The sequence below is a fragment of the Urocitellus parryii genome, chromosome 7, assembly GCF_045843805.1.
Source record: "Urocitellus parryii isolate mUroPar1 chromosome 7, mUroPar1.hap1, whole genome shotgun sequence".
NCBI lineage: Eukaryota > Metazoa > Chordata > Mammalia > Rodentia > Sciuridae > Urocitellus > Urocitellus parryii.
Genome location: NC_135537.1, coordinates 103,949,373 through 103,966,890, shown reverse-complemented (window position 1 = coordinate 103,966,890; position 17,518 = coordinate 103,949,373). Strand labels below are relative to the sequence as shown.

Here is a 17,518-nt window from a genome sequence, read left to right as displayed (position 1 = left end):
TTCTTAACTTTTGCATGTATTTGAATGTTAGAATCGGTTGTGCCACTTGGGGAGGTGTTTAAAAACTGAAGGGAAGGAAAGTATCTGATCCCAAATAAAGTTGGATTCCCCCAAGCCCAGGGGAGTGGATGAGTCCAATGAAGTTCCCATACCCCACTCCCACCTGAGCCCCGCTGGTTGACAAGAGTTTTGATGGAGTGAGTATTTGGGTCCCTTGGGACTGAGTGCCAAGCTTCCTATTGTTAAAAGATGGTATGGAGTCCCCAGAGCCAAGTCTGGCATGGAACAGAAAGAAGAGGAGACTACAAAACTACATCCACCTCAGTGAACTCAGGTTACGGAGAAACAGAATAATCACCACAAATGGACACTATGGAGACCATTTTCCAGCCCTGGAGAGACAGGTTCCCCAAATAACTCTAATGAGACTTGGTTCCAAGGAGACTGGTGAGGTCTGAGTTAGAGGTAGTTTAATTTGGCAAACTAAAGAAATGAGGGGCTGGAAATGTGGCTCAGTGGTAGAGTGCTTGCCTCTCATGTGCTAAGGCCCCAGGTTCAATCCCCGAAATAAATGTGAGTCCCCTTGTAACTAAGAACCACTGAACAAATCCAATACTACAGATTTGAAGGTAGAGGAAAGGGATGGTAAAAAGACCCTATATTGGGCTGACGAACCAAAAACTAGAAAGTTTATGTTTCTTCTTTGAAGGAGTAGAAGTTAGTGACCAGACGAACTGGTTTTGAAGGATTAAGGGGGAAAACAATATAAAGAATCTAATTCAATCTTCATAATCATAGTAAGAGATAACTTTAACACAGTTCTAAGAAATCAGACCAAATCTGCTTTCTATTTCTGTGATGAACAATACTGGGATCAAGACCAAATATAGCTTATCTACTTACTCCAAAGTAGACCCACGCCTGGAAGACAAGACTGGGGACTATCTGAACAGAGTAGTATCAACATTTGCTTCAAGATTTCACCTCTTGACCACTGATCCAAATACTGTGCCTTTAAACTCAGCCTGGCTTTCATCAGTTTCTGCCTTGAAAAACTTGCTTTAAAATCACCTTCAACTCTGTAAGGATCTTTCCCCCCTAAGACATTACTAAAAGCCTGAAGGTGGTCTCCCCACTGCAGTAAATTTTAAAACATAACTTTGCTTCATCAACAGATTTTTCTGGAGATCTTTGAGAGCTGTTGGATGTCAGCAATACAAAGTAGATCAATTAATAACTTGTAGAAAATGAATAAAATGTAGAGATAATGAGGCAATATTGAAGTAAATACCTGAAAATGATTTAAAAAAATGCCTTCCCTCTGAAAAACACAGGGGACAGAGAGAACAAACAGAAAACTAGACTTCATGATGTTTTTCTGGATGAATTAGTTTTTTGTTTCATTTTTATTAGTTTATTTTTGTTCTACATAATGTTGGGGTTCATCTTGACATAATTATAAAAGCATGGAATAAAATTTGCTCCAATTCAGTCCCCAGAAATACCCTTTCCCTCTACTCCTCCTTCCCTCTGCTCCTTTTTTTCTACTGATCTCTCTTCTATTTATTTAAACTTTTTAAAAATTAGTATATTATGTATGTACACAAAGGTGACTGTAGTGCATTTGTATATATACTGGAGAAAGTTTGGTCAGGTGCATTCCATTGTTTTTCCCTTTTTTCTGGACCAATAGTTTTTAAAAATTTGCATGAGTATTCATCTGATAAAAGTATCAAACTGTTTAAATATTGCTAGCAGTAATGCATTGACTCTTAAGCCATTCTCACAAGAGAGCTAACACTCAACTTTTTGTATTTAGTCTAAAACAATACGATACTGAGTTAACAAAGCATTAGAAGTTGCATCCTTTCCTGTCAAATGGACATAAAAGCCACAGCATAACAGGCATACTTTGCAGGCACTAAGATGAGGCAGAAAAAATGAAAACTATTTTCAGGGTCCACCCTTCATCTTTTTATAGGATTTCCTGGATAATGATTAAAATTATAAATTGATCTGCATAGGTTTGGGACTGGGTCTCTCTCCACCCTCCAACCACCCTTGCCAGCTCCAACACACATTCTCAGACCACTCTTACTTTTACCTTTCAACAACAACAACAACAACAAAATTACAAGGAAGAAGTCATTTTTCCTGCAGGGGAGACCTTGTTCCTGAGCCTCAATTATGTTTTACTCTTAAACCTTAGAGAGAAAATTACCTTCTCAGATTGGAAATTACTTTTTCAGATTGGAAACCACCATTTCTGCCCAGCTTCAGCTTGAGTTTACATGTGAAGCACTTTGCTATGAAGACACAGTGTTCAGAGGGAGTATTTAGAAGATTGATGGGAAAATTTGGAGGTAGGTTATGGAAGTTATTTGAGTTAAATATAGATACATTCTTATTCGAAGAATAAATATATATTGTGAAACTTCTCTTAAAAGTACACATCTAGGGATACAGGTACAGTGCAATGGTAGAGCGTTTTCTAGAATGCATAAAGTCCTGGATTTGATCCCCAACATTGAAATTTAAAAAAAAAAAAAGAGGTCCTTTGGAAAGTACACATCAAGATACATACAAATATTCATTGGCCATGTTCAAAGGGTTTTTTTTCTCCACAAAGACCATAATGCATGATAAATCTGGGTTCTCTTTCCACAGACCTTACAACAAAAAGAAGGCATCCACTGAATGAAGCCCATCACCCCTACATGTCAGAATCCAACCCCAGGATTGGTCAAGAAAAGCTTTGATGATGATGATGTGACACTAAAATGAAAACAAACAAAACCCCTTAACCCCTGGTTGAGGTTGAGGTTAGTAGAAATATTAACCAGGGTTCACTCAATAAATATCTGCTGAGCGTCTCTAAAAGCCTGGCACAGTTCCAGGCACTAAGGGCAAGAGATGAATAAAACCAAGTCTATGCCCTACAGAAACTTCCAGTCTAGCACTTGGCACACAGAGGGCCATTGTAAATACTTGATAAAAAAATGAGTAGACAAGACGGTAAGTCCAAAATAAAATAAAATCACACTTAAGCAGCAGATGTTTCTAATTCTCTTAAAATACATTTTCAATGTCAATAAAAAGTAACTAAATTGGAAAAAAATATACAATGATAGGAATATTGATGATACTACTTTAGGGAGAAAAGACGACATAAAACTATGTGCACAGTTGTGATGTTAACAACAACAACAACAATATATCTCCTTAGGAGGAGGAAAGATTCTTAATAAAACAGTCTAGGATGATAATGCAATTTTATTTAGAATTAGAAATTATCTGCTTTACATTATCTATTTTTCCATATTTTTATTTTTTCTATAATATACATATTTTTTCTCATAGGTAGGATACATATTTTTATTTTTATTATTTATTTTATTATTATTTAGAGGGTACTGGGGATTGAACCCAGGAATGCTTTATCACTAAGCTACCTCCACAGCCCTTTTTAGGTTTTTGAAGCTGGCCTCAAACTTGTGATCCTCCTGCCTCAGCTTCCCAAGATGCTGGGATTCTAGGCATGCACAATTGCACTCAGCATAGAAATTTGATCTTTAGCCAAGAACAAAATGAGTAATAATTTTGCATGTAAGAGCCCTTCAGAAAGTGAACTGGACTGACAAGCTAACTAGTTTCTATCAACTTATTCTTGATACTAAAAAACACTTTTATTTTTGCTTCTCAAGGCTTCTATCTGGGTGGTGTGAGAGTTGCCCAACAATAGAAAAGAGTCCAGATGCATCAGCTACAGGAAGAAATCAGAAAAAAACTGCTACAGCTATGCCATCCAGGAAAACATCAGGAACTCATGTGAGGCAGTCTGCACCTGGTACTAAAGAGCCCTTAAAATGACACATATCTGGAAAGGTCATTAAATCGACTCTTGATATTTTTATTCACCAGTTTCCAAAGTCATGAAACTTGTAATATGATATTTCATATTTAGTGTCTATCAAAGGATATGGTCCTTAAAAATAAATGGTATCATAGAATAGGAACAAACAATGAGAATAGCTAATGATTTTTGATGTTTGCACAATTACATGTTCCTAAACTTGTGCTATACATTTTACATGTGTTATTTCATTTAATTCTGAGTCCTAGGAAATTGGTACCATTATCACACTTAGGAGTAAATGGCAGAGATACTTAGGAATGCACCAGAGATCATAAAGCTAGGTGGAACAGGTGGTCTCTAACCCAGGTTTGACAGCATCCCGTATCCCTAAGGAGTACGCTTCTGAGTTATTGACTATTTTTCTTTCCCTGTGCCACCAAGAAATTGAGTGAAATATCTTACAGTTATGATAGGTAATATTTTTTTTCTAAATGCTAGGAGGGGGCAAAGATGTGATTTTTAAGTTTCAACAGCCTCTATTTAGACTTTTACCCATCTTCCCTTCTTTTTTTCAAGAAAATAAAGCTTTAGAGCAGGAAACATTCTAAAATGATTTCTTGAAGCCCAGCATGGTGATGCACACCTGTAATCCCAGAGACTTGGGAGGCTGAGGCAGGAGGATTGCAATTTGGAGGGCAGACTCAGCAACTCAGAGAGGCTCCAGTAACTTAGTGAGATCTTATCCAAAAATTTAAAAAAAAAATAAAATAAAGGGCTGGAGATGTAGCTCAGTGGTTAAGCATCCCTGAGTTTAATCTCCAGCAACAAAAATAAATAAATATATAAAGTTTCTTTAAATCTTAAAGAATCAGCCATTACATCTTATTTGATCATTTCTATATCACATTTTGCCTCATACCTTATATTAAAAAATACCCACCATATCATATTTGTTATTTCAACCAGTCTCAAGATGTTCAATAAAGAAAACCATGTAGACAGAATAATAACCCTTCTGACGAGTGTATTGCTTCAACTTTATATTTGGAATGTGTTAGAAAGTAAGTAGGGACATACTCTTCTTGGGAACCATATGCACATATTTAAACCAGCTCAGTACTTCTTTTGTGGAAACATATCAACAGCTTGCAAGTGGGTAGAGAAGAATCTATTTCACTGAAAACCTCAAGTGAAATAATAGTGAAGGAGAGAGTGACTGTACAAGACAAACTGTATGTACACACTCAAGGAGCACGGCTCTCTTCTATTATGTGTGATACAGGTAAACTCCAAACTTGGAAGGTTAGGTTTGAATAAGATGTCACCTTCCTATTAAAAGTCATTAGAGAAAAAAGCAGTGCTTCTTAATCCTCAGGGATTATTACCAAAAAAAAAAAAAATGAGGCTCCAATTTCAAATATTCTGCCTGCCCTGGCCTCCTAGAGATTTACACTTGAGAGACCTCTGACATGATTTGAATGTATGTGGCTCATGACTCATACTTTGAAAAACACTGCTGTGGATAAGTGTGAATCCAAGCATGGATTCGAGTTAGTCTAAATCTAAGTTTGAATCATGGCCCTTCTATGAATGGACAAGGCAACTTAATCTCTTTCAGTCTCAGCTTCTCCATCTGTGAAATGGGAGGATACCAACTACCTTTTACAGCTGTTGCAAATTTTTTTAAAGAGAGAGTGAGAGGGGAGAGAGAGAGAGAGAGAGAGAGAGAGAGAGAGAGAGAGAGAGAGAGAGAGAGAGAGAGAGAATATTTTTTTAATATTTATTTTTTGGTTCTCAGCGGACACAACATCTTTCTTGGTATGTGGTGCTGAGGATCGAACCGGGGCCACACGCATGCCAGGCGAGCACGCTACCGCTTGAGCCACATCCCCAGCTCCTGTTGCAAATTTTTAAAACATGTAATATATTTTTATAAAAGTGTATTCTTAACCTGCTATGTTTATGAAGTCCCCAAATTTCATAAACCCTTATTAGTTATTCAAATAGTCCTCTCTACATTTCAAAATATTAGAACATCAGGGGAGACTATTGCCTAATTTGGTCTTAGTTGGTACAATATTTGTAACTGGTCTCGCTGGATCCCTTCATGCAGTGAATAAAATAAAACTCAAAGTACAGAGAACTAATTAATTAGTTATCAAAGTATTGTGCAGATGTTTTCTAACAAAAACATTCTATATAGCTATTTGATTTTTAAAGAATACACATATACTAATTAACTATAGCTTGCATTATAAATCAGGGTGGAAACATCTTTTAATATTAAAATCCAAGTTTCTAGAAGACCTGTGCTTTTGACTCTTTCATGGATCTCTGATGTTCGCACAGTTAAGTGCACAGTCTTCAGGCACAACTCTGGGAATTCTGACATGGTGAATGTACTCCTGTCCCACAGAGGAGATGGACATACAGAACCCTGCCAGAGTGACAGCTGTCCCCCTCATGCCCCTCCCAGTCACTACCGGTCCCATCTACCTTATCACCACTCATTAGTTTCATCACTTTCAAATTTCAAGTAAATGAAACCATAAAAGTATATGCTGTTTTCTGTCCAGAATTCCCTCTCATCTTTATGTCTTTATGTCTGAGATTCATCTATACATATTGTTTGTAGGAATAGTTTCTTTTCTTTTTTTTTTTTAATCAACATAGAGTATTCTATCATATGCCTGGGTCACAAGGATCTATCTATAGACATTTGGGTTGTTTCAGTTGGGGGCTATGATACATAAAGTAACTGAATATTTTGTCAATGATTTGTAGCAAATGTGTACTTACAGCAGAATTGCTGGGTAGTAGGTTAGGCAAGTGTCTAGTTTTAGTTAACACTACCCTCTAATTTTTTTTTTGTACCAGCTATTGAACCCAGGGATGCTAAACCATGGAGCCACATCCCTGTTCTGTTTTTGGGGAGTGGGGGTGGTGCTGAGGATTGAATTCAGGGGTACTTGACCACTAAGCCACATCCCCAACCCTAGTTTTGTATTTTTATTTAGAAACAGAGTGTCACTGCATTGCTTAGTACCTCACTTTTGCTGAGGTTGGCTTTGAACTCATGATCATCCTGACTCAGCCTCCTGAGCTGCTGGGATGTCAGGCTCTGCCACCACACCTTTCCCTTTTATTTATTTATTTATTTTTAGAGACAGAGTTTCACTAAGTTGCTTAAGGCCTCACTAAGTTGCTGAGACTGCTCTTCAACTTTTTATCCTCCTGACTCAGCCTCCTGAGCCGCTGGGATGTCAGGCATGCACCCAGCTAACCCCTAAATTTTAATGCAATAATTTTATCAATTTACACTCCCACCAGCAGTGTATGGGTTTAGATCTTCCAATATCATCAGATTAGCAAACTTGGTATTCTCTATCTTTTCCATTTTAGCTATGATGGAGCATCCATAGTTATGATGTGTTTTAGTTTAGTTTTAGTTAGCATTTTTCTCATAATCAATGAAGTTAAACTTCTTTTCTTGTCTATACTGTGCACTTAAATATCTTTTTTTAAATGTAATTTTCAAGTATTTTTGTCCGTTTCTTATTTGAGCTACCTATCTTTCTTTCATTTTTATTTTTAATAAATGTTTTAGGGGAATATTTTAGACTTACAGATATACAAGGCATCCCTCATGCACTTCTATTTAATGTTTTACATTATGGCACCATTGTTAAAATTTAGAAACCTACATTGATACATTACTAACCAAACTTCCGGCTTGATTTGGATTTTTCTCATTTTTCCACTACAATATTATTCTTCACTTCTGTAATTCAAATTAGAATATTGCATTGCACTTAGTCAATATTCCTTCTTAGTCTCCTCTGGTCAAGAACAACTTCTCAGTTTTTTTTCTTTGTTTTTTTATGACCCTGATAATTTAAGAAAATATTCACATTAGCCAGATAGAATATCCCTGATAGAATTTATAGAATGTCCCTATTATGGTTTAGATATGAGGCAGACCCTGAAACTTCTTGTTAGAGTAGGAATGTTCGAAGGTAAAGTGATTAGATTATGAGGTCTGTGAACTAATTACTGGATTAATTCATTTGATGGATTAATACATTTGATGGATTAATGATTCTAATGGACTAACTGGGTGGTAACTATAGGCTGTAGGAAGTAGGTGATGGGGGTAGCATGCCTTTTGGGTCATATTTCTCTGGTGACTTACTTGTGGGTTCCTTCTATTCCCACCCCTGTCCTTCCTGGCAGCCATGAGCTCAGGAGCTTTCCTTTGCCCCTCTATTCTGCCTCACTTCACATCCAGAGCAATGGAGCCCGCCGACCTTGGACTGAACCTCTGAAACTGTGAGCCTGATATAAACTTTGTCTCCTCTTACTTGATCTTGAGTATTTTGGTCACAGCTATGTAAAGCTGACTAACACAGCTCCTCAATTTGAATTTGATGGGAGTATGTGATTAGATGGGAATTACAGACTTTGTAAAGAACACCACACACAGCCTGAGGGCCCTTTTCATCTTATCCCATCAGGGTTACCGAATAGCCATATAACTCATCCTAATGATGTTAAGTTCTTGGTTAAGGTGATGTTTAATCAGGCTCCTGCTCCTCTGGAAAGTCATTATATTTCACTTTCCACACACTATTTCATGGAAGTGAGTCATTAAATCCAGTGAAAACTGGACATCATTACTTTTTGATCTATGGTTTTAATGAACTCAAGATATGGACCTAAAATTGGTCATATACATGTACTATTTATCTTCTGTATCATCAAAGAATATACTCTATATGATTTTAATCCTTAACATTTGTCAACACTTGCTTGATGACCCAGCATATTAGTTTTTATTTTAATAAATCTTCTATGTGTTCATAAAAAAGAATGTGGAATGTTTTGCATTGTTTTATACTGTATTATATACCCCACACATACACACATTTGCTCATTGTATTTCTCAAATATTATATGCTTTACTGAGTTTTTTTTAAAACCTTTATTTTATTTGTTTATTTTTATGTGGTGCTGAGGATCAAACCCAGGGCTTCAAACGTGCTAGGTGAGCGCTCTATCGCTGAGCCACAGCCCCACTTTACTGAATTTTTGATGAGAAAGATATGTTAAAAAAATCTCTTACTATGGAGCTGGGGACATAGCTCAGTGGCACAGTGCTTGCCTAGCATGTGTGAGGCCTTAGACTCCATCCCTAACAGTAACATAAAATGAAATTTAAAAAAAAGAACTCTCACTATAAAGATTATGGATTTGTTTATTTCTCTTCTTATTTGTATCTGGACTTGGCTTTATTTTATACATTAAAATTTGTTGTTGTTGTTGTTGATGGACCTTTATTTTAATCATTTATTTTTATGGGGTACTGAGGATTGAACCTAGTGCCTCACAGATTCTAAGCAACCACTGAGCCACAACCCCAGCTCTTTATTTTATATTTAGGATATTTTATATCAACCTGTTCAGGGTTTATAGAGCTTCATGACTCTTCAGTCTGATATCCTTGATCAGTTTCAAAAATTATTTTTCCAGTATATCTTCAACTATTTCTCCTGTTTTATTTCCTCTCTCCTCTTCTTCTAGAACGTCAACTAAATATTACTTACCCTTACTACATTTTTATCAAGTTTTATATGCTATTATCTATATTTTTCCATTCATTTTTCTTCTCTGAACTCCAAATATATTATTTGCTACTTACCAACTTCCAGTTTCTCAATTCTATATTTTCGTCTCCCTAATTCTATTCTGTTGTCTCATCTGCAGTTATATTTTGACTTCTTGTTTTTTTCTACTATAAAATTTCCATTTAATGGTGTTTTATGCATTCTAATGTTTGAATGACATTCTTTTGTTTTTAATCCACTTTCTTAAACTTACTGATAAATTTATATATTTAAGATTATATTTCTGTTAAGCCCCAAATCTATACCAGCTATTTCTATTGCTATTTTGTTTTGTTTTCTTCTTGTTAGCTTTTGTCATTTGGTCCTGTTTCCTGGCACACATGGTCTTTTATATTGAGCACTGACATTACACATGAGAGGTGGCAGAGATTCTATATGATCTTTTATTTTTTCAGAGAAGATGTTACTCTCCTCTGCCTGAAAAACAGGAAACCCTGATAGAATTAGGGATTAAAATAATGGAAGTCTTTTATGAGGAGGGTACAGTGATTGAACTCAGAGGTACTCAGCACTGAGCCACATCCCCAGCCCTATTTTTTTTGTATTTTTCTTAGAGTCAGAGTTTCCCTGAGTTGCTTAGTGCCCCACTATTTTGAGGGTGGCTAAGGATCCTCCTGCCTTAACCTCTCAAGCCTCTAGGATTACAGTCATGAACCACTGCATCTGGCAAATGAAGCATATTGGTAAGATGTTGTGAAAGCTCATCTATTGCTAATTTATCCCAACCATCAGCCATAACACTTCAGAAGTCTCATATAAAAGCCTGGAAATTTTATTTTTGGCAGGTTCTAAATTATATTTTTGTTTGTTTGTTTTTTCCCCAGACTGCCAAAAGCTCTGATAAGCTTTTTAGCCTCTTAACATTTTAAATTTTTTTTCTGGATTTATTTTCCTTTTACTCCATTCATTCATGGTTCAGGAATTAGCTAATGCCTTGAAGAGAAATTTTGTAAGGAATTTTAAGAGCACTCCTCTTCAGGATCTTGACTCCCTGCAAATTCTGTCTCCTTCACTAGTCCTGAAGTTCAAATTTGATCTTTTTATGCTAGTGATATTGCTGCAAGTTCTAGATCTCTGCTTCCTGTTCAATCCTTGCCTGACTAATTACTCCATTTTTCAGAATAAAAATTTCACTTGACGAAAGAATATGCAGAATAAAAAGATTTAATTTATAGTACATATGCATGTCTTAATATTAATACTTCTTCTGTTTACTTGCATATCTGACATACTATTTGTTAGAAACCAAAGAAACTTCTATTTTTTAAAAAATCAAGACTTGCTCATCTTTAAATAAATTCCAATGTGTACAAACTTATCATGTCATGCATGCAAATGTAAATATACATTTGAATACAAAAATCCATTCACAAAAGTCAAATATTCTTCTACATATATAATTTTCATAATATCTTAGGGCTAGAAGAAACTTTAAGGATAATTAGAAATTATATATGGAAATAGATGGATAGATAGCTATCTTCTCTCAATAAAGACACAGAGCTCCCAAAAGTTATCTTACAGTAATCTAAAAGATATATCCAACATCACAGGTAGATCTCAAATTCTCCAGACTCCCACTACAATACAATTTCTCCTTTACATACTCCCCAACACATAGTTTTCTTATAGCAAACTCCTGTTACTACAGCAACACATACCTCCTGCTTCTACACCCTAGTACATAAGAATTAAAGGATTTGGAAACTCTTTCATACTAAGTTCTAAAGGGCAATATATTTTCTTCTTCTGAATTTCATGTAATAGCCATTTAGATTTTTATTCACTAAGCATTTGCTAGGCTACCTATTAGGTAGCCCCCAAGGATTTGGAGATGCAGATGGTTCATTAGAATTCTTTGTTTATTTAAACTGGAAGAATTTACTGAGTACATGATTTATTAGTTAGCTGTAGCAGACACTTCTGGTGCCCTGAGTCATATCCACCTAGACTTACATTTGATTTTGACCTGGTTGGAATAGTAATTTATGATTTGCTTCAAATGATAAGATCTCATCTCTAGTTCCTACTGAATTTCTTTACTTTCTGCCCCATGCCTGTCTTGGAAGCTTGAAAGAATTCTCTTAACCCATACATATATGGAGAGAAAGAACAGAGTCCCATCTTGACCAATAGACAAGAGCTAACTGATATGCACTCCTGCCTCCCAGCCATTGTGCTGAAGATTGGGAGAGGGGGGAAGTCTATGTGCTACTTAGTAAGTTCTAATAGAATTGAACCTTATTGCCTCCAGCAAGTTAAAAAGTCAGACTTACGTTTCTCCTTTGTTCCTCTTCAATCTCATTCTTCCTGCTCTCTTATGACTACTTCCAAGACCAACTTTTGGAGGAACCCAAAATATAAAGCTCCAACACTAAATTCTCCCATTTATAAAATATCCCTATTCCAAAGCCCTCTCTTCTTCAGTTTCACATGGGCCATTCCTCAGCTCCTGTTTCTGTGGCATGTCTTCCTAGACAGGAAAGGATAACTATAACAAATGTGTTCTATTATAGTGCCATCTAGTGGCAAGGATGAATCAAAGCTCATGACACCTAAGTGGCCATAGTGTAAATATTAAACTTGAACACTGGCAAATTCACATTACATGAGATAGATAGATGTATTCAACAGCAGGCAATCCTACTACAATTCCATTGAAGGTCAAAAAGATAAATGTTTGTAACAGGGTATTAAAAGGTTGGGATAATTTTATGATGTGTAGGTAACACAAGCTAAGACAATGATAAAGATAATCAAATCTCATGCATGAAAAGGCAAAAGCTAATTGCCGACAAGGTCAGGTGGAGCTTTACCTCTGTTTTGATTTAGCTGAGCATGAAGCCATATTAAACACACAAAGTTGTTTCTCACAGTACAGAAATCAGCCCCAATAGCCACTACTAAAGAGATCTTTAGATACGAAAAGAGTCCTACCATGACTAGCAACTACTATTTAATGAGTACATACTATGTTCCCAGGCTCAGTGCTAAGCATTTTATTCATGTGAATTTATTTAATTTTCACTAGAAACCTATTAGGTGGTTATCACTGATATCCTTACTTTTTCAGATAAAAGCAAGACTTGGAAAAAATTGAAGTTCCCAAGGTCACATACTCAATACAAAGAAATGGGTTCCAAGTCAGGACTATTTGGCTACAAAGCTGGTATTTTTTTTAACCAGTTACATAATTCATACAGCATCAGAAATCATAACTAATTTTATGCCAAGTATACTGTTAGTGATCAATGTTGTCTCTAATAAAACCTCTCCATTTTGCAGATGGAGGGCTGAAATAGGGCTGGTTATTACTTTCCTTGGGTTACCTAGAAAGCAGTAGCTTGCATGAATTAAGTCTTTCTGTTCACTGGACTCCAGTCAAAACATATATTCTTTCTTTTGACTGACTTCTGCCAGCAATTAATTTATATCCTCAAGAAAATAATCTGATTGCCTTATCTTAGATTGTATAGCAGAAAATGCTATTATTAGATAAGATATTCTACAGAACTATGAAAAGTCTCTATTCCAGAGAATTTAACTTGATTCTATCTTCTGAAAGTGAGTCTAACAGGTTAGCTAAATTTTGGGTGAATCAGAACTTGATGGTCAGCATATATCATCCTGGCTCTTCATCCTAACACAAGAATCAGGGACAAGATGTTTTGACTACCACTGCTCATATGAGTCTTATCATAATGAGAGCATCTCTGCAGCTAGAGACATGTCTCTCCCCTCAAGAAAGAAGAAAAAAGCTTTTGTATTCTGTGGAGCAAACTTTAGCAAAACCTTAGATAGAATATTTAATTTAATCTTTCTGAGACTTGTCTTTGCATTTTGAGTAAGAACAATAAAACCAAGTTCAGAATGATATGGAGGATTCATCTATATAAATAATCAAGGATGACACATGATACATAGTAAAACAATTTGCTTTTATTTCCTTCTTTTATTTAGTAAAGAATTTTGAATTTGCTTATGAAAATGATCTCAAAAATGTTACCTCTTCCTCCTTCCTCTGATCAGGTGAAGAAAAATCTTTATAGCAAATTGGAGACTGTAAAGGACTTTCAAAATGAACACCTTTGAAATATTTGGGTTTGCCAATAGAGAACAATTTAGCAACATCTAAAAACTTAAAATTCAAATACTATTTGATCTAGCAGTTCCATCTATGGGAATATAACCTACAGATAAGTAATATATGTACAAGGCTATTCATCACAACATTAATTTCAAAAAGGAAGGAATTTTTTAAATCTAAATGTCCATCAATAGAGAATTGGTTATATAAATTATGATATAAATTATGATGTACAGTAATCAATACAAGGGAAAATATACAACTAGACAAAATTCCAGGAGATATATATATATATATATATATATATATATATATATATATGTATATATATACATATATATATATACGTATATATATACATATATATATATATACATATATATATACATATATATATATATATACATATATATATATATATACATATATATATACTTTTTCTTCAGTTATAGATAAATGCAATATGTTTATTTATTTTATGTGGTGCTGAGGATCTAACCCAGTGCCTAACACTTGCAAGGCAAGTGCTTCACCATTGAGCCACAACTCCAGCCCCCAGAATATATATATATATTTTAAGTATGGAACTCTTCATGAATTTGCATGTCATCCTTGCACAGGGGCCATGCTAATCTTCTCTGTATTATTCCAATTTTAGTATATGTGCTGCTGAAGCAAGCACCCAGACTATATTTTAATGGAGAAAAGTAGAGTATAGAATATTATAGCCAGATATAGTAGCACACACCAGTAATCCCAGTGATTCGGGAGGCTGAGGCAAGAGGATCACAAGTTCAAAGCCAGCCTCAGCAACTTAGCAAGGCCCTAAGCAATTCAGTGAGACCCTGTCTTAAAATATAAAAAGTGAAAGGGATGTGGTCAGTGGTAAAAACACTCCTGGGTTAAATCCCTGGTACTAAAAACAAAACAAAACAAAAACCCAAAGAACATTATGTATAATATACTTCCTTAATATTCCAAAGGAGGAAAGATAAATATATATTAATATTACTTCCATATTCATAAAGAAATTAAAAGATAGGCAAAAAATGTGTGGTTCTGGCTGGAAGGGTGGATGAAACTGAATCCAAGGGTAAGATGGATGGGGAGATTTTACTCTATTTCACATTTTTTTTAATGGCAAACTTTAATAGATGTTTTAAATGTTCAAAAATATTTTAACTGGACTTTTATCTGCTTCCTTCCACTAATGCCCTTCAATCTCACACAACTTCTTTTTTTTTTTATTTTTTATTTTTTTTTTAGTTCTCGGCGGACACAACATCTTTGTTGGTATGTGGTGCTGAGGATCGAACCCGGGTCGCACGCATGCCAAGTGAGCGTGCTACCACTTGAGCCACATCCCCAGCCCCTCACACAACTTCTAATAGACAAATGGATATATTGAGCCAGAATTTTCCATATTTTTTTACATAAAGACCATCGTCCCATCTTGGAGACAGAGCTACTGCACCCATGCCTGTTTATATTCTTTCAATTTTGGTCACTATTTTCATATTCTTATGCTTTTCCATCAGGACAACATGGTAGCCAATCACAGGTGGAGTGGTTGTACCACGGCTTTTAGCGAAACTAACAACACATGCCATGTGCCCTTCAGGTGGTCTTCAGGCAAACTCATGACACTTAATTGGACTGTGAATCACATTACTGAATTTTTTTTGATTCCAGGGATTGAACCCAGAGACACTTTAACCACTGAGCCACATCCCCAGCCCTTTTAAAAATTTTATTTAGAGACAGGATCTGGCTAAGTTGCTTAGGGCCTCACTAAGTTGCTGAGGCTCAATTTGAACTTGTGATCCTCCTGCCTCAGCCTCCCAAGTCACCAGAATTACAGGGATGTGCCTCCACACCCAGCTAAGAATGTCAATTTTAACCATAACTTAAAGATCTTCCAGCAATAAATTATATATATATATATACAAAAAAAATTCTATCAAACATTTGAGGAAAAATAACAATCTGAAATTCACAAACTAGAAAAGGAGTGAACACTTCACAACTCTTTTTATCAGGCCAGGATTACTCTGATACAAAAACCTAGCAAAGGCATTTTGGGAAAAGAAAATACAGGCCAATATCCCTCATGCCTACAAATGCCAAAATCTTCAACAAAATATAAATGGTCTCTGACCTAAGGATAGTTTGACTTAATTTTTTTTTTTATTTTGTGATGGTACAAAAAAAGCCTATACATTCAGTAGAAACCATACTTAGAATTTTGGATTTTGATCTTTTCCTGGGATGGCAATACGCAGTATAATGCAATAGTCTTCTGTAATGTTGGGCAGCAGTAAGGAATCTCAGCTCCCAATCGGCCATGAGGCCATGAGGGGAGATATGGGACATTCTGCAGTGGACCATGTTGCTAATCTGGGATGGTCAGTAGGTTAGAAACAGTAGATGCATTTTCAACTTACAATGGATTTATCAATATATGACCCCATCTGTATTAGTAAGTTGAATCTAGAAATACATAAAAAAATTCTATGCCAGGCATGATGGCTCACACCTGTAATCCTAGAGACTCTGGAGGCTGAGGCTGGAGAATTGCAAATTCAAGACCAGCCTCAGTAACTTAATGAGGCCCTAAGCAACTTAACAAGATCCTGTCTCAAAATCAAAGATAAATAAGGACTAAGGATGTAGTTCAGTTGAGTGCCCCTGGGTTCAATCCCTAGTACCAAAAGAGGGGGAGGGGGATTCAATATTCAATTATTAATCCATTCAATCAATGTAGTTTACCACATTAACACAAATATAAATCCAATGATCATCACAACAAATATACAACAATTTTTTGGTATGAAAAACACTCAGAAAATTATGAATAGAAAGGAAACTCTTCAATTTGTAAAGGCTGTCTATGAAAAACATACACCTGTATTAATATATTGAAATTCTTTTTTTAATAAAGGTATCTATGAAAAAATGCAGCATGTATTAATATATTAATACTTTGTCTCTAAGATCAGGAAGAAGGCAATGGTTCTCCGGCTGCTTCTGTTAAAGCTAGTACAGAATGTTTTGGTACAATTAACCTACAAAAAGATATAAGCATAAAAGTTGAACAGGATAAAATCAAAGTCTTAATTTACAGATGAGTTCACCATCTACACTGAAAATCAAAAGCAATCCATTTTTTAGAAAACTAATTACTAAGTGAAGTTAGTAAGATTATATCGTACACGTCAATATAAAAATTAATTATATTTCTGTATACTAGCAACAATCAGAAAATTATACTTTGAAATGCATTTTTTATACAAATTGACAATCTAATTCTAAAATTTACATGGAATTTCTAAGGTCTTAGAATAATCAAAACAACAGTTACAAAAAAGAAAACTAAATTGAAAAATTCATATCACCTGATTTCAAGATTTACTATAAACCTGCAGTAATTAAGACAAAAGTGGCAAAATAATTCAAAAGAGAAAGAAGAATTCCTGCAACAAATTGTTCTGGACTAAATGTATATTGTATAAAAAGTTAAATAAAACTCAACCCCTGGGTGGGGGATGTATCTCAGTTGATAGAGTGCTTGCCTTGCAATGCACAAGGCCCTGGGTTCAAATCCCAGCACTAAAAAAAAAAAAAAAAAAAAAAAAAAAAAAAAAAAAAAACTTAAACATGACCAGAAAATTATGACTCACATTATTAAAATTAACAAACTAATTTAAAATTTAAAATATCAACACTTCAAATGACCGTGGAGAGGAATTAAAAAGGCAGATGACTGCATAAAAATATCTGATGAAGATATTAAATCAAAAATTTATAAATTGTCACTGAAATGCACACTTAAAATGATTAAATCATAGACTTTATGTTATACATGTTTCTTGCAATATAAAATATATAAAG

General features: G+C 35.2%; 1 non-coding gene across 1 annotated transcript; it reads right to left on the bottom strand.

Annotated features, from left to right (window-relative positions):
* Nucleotides 1-14,202: 14,202 nt before the first annotated feature.
* Nucleotides 14,203-14,309, bottom strand: LOC144256299 (U6 spliceosomal RNA). The gene has a single exon (XR_013344072.1). It is a non-coding gene; the product is annotated as a U6 spliceosomal RNA (small nuclear RNA).
* Between the last annotated feature and the right edge of the window lie 3,209 nt (nucleotides 14,310-17,518).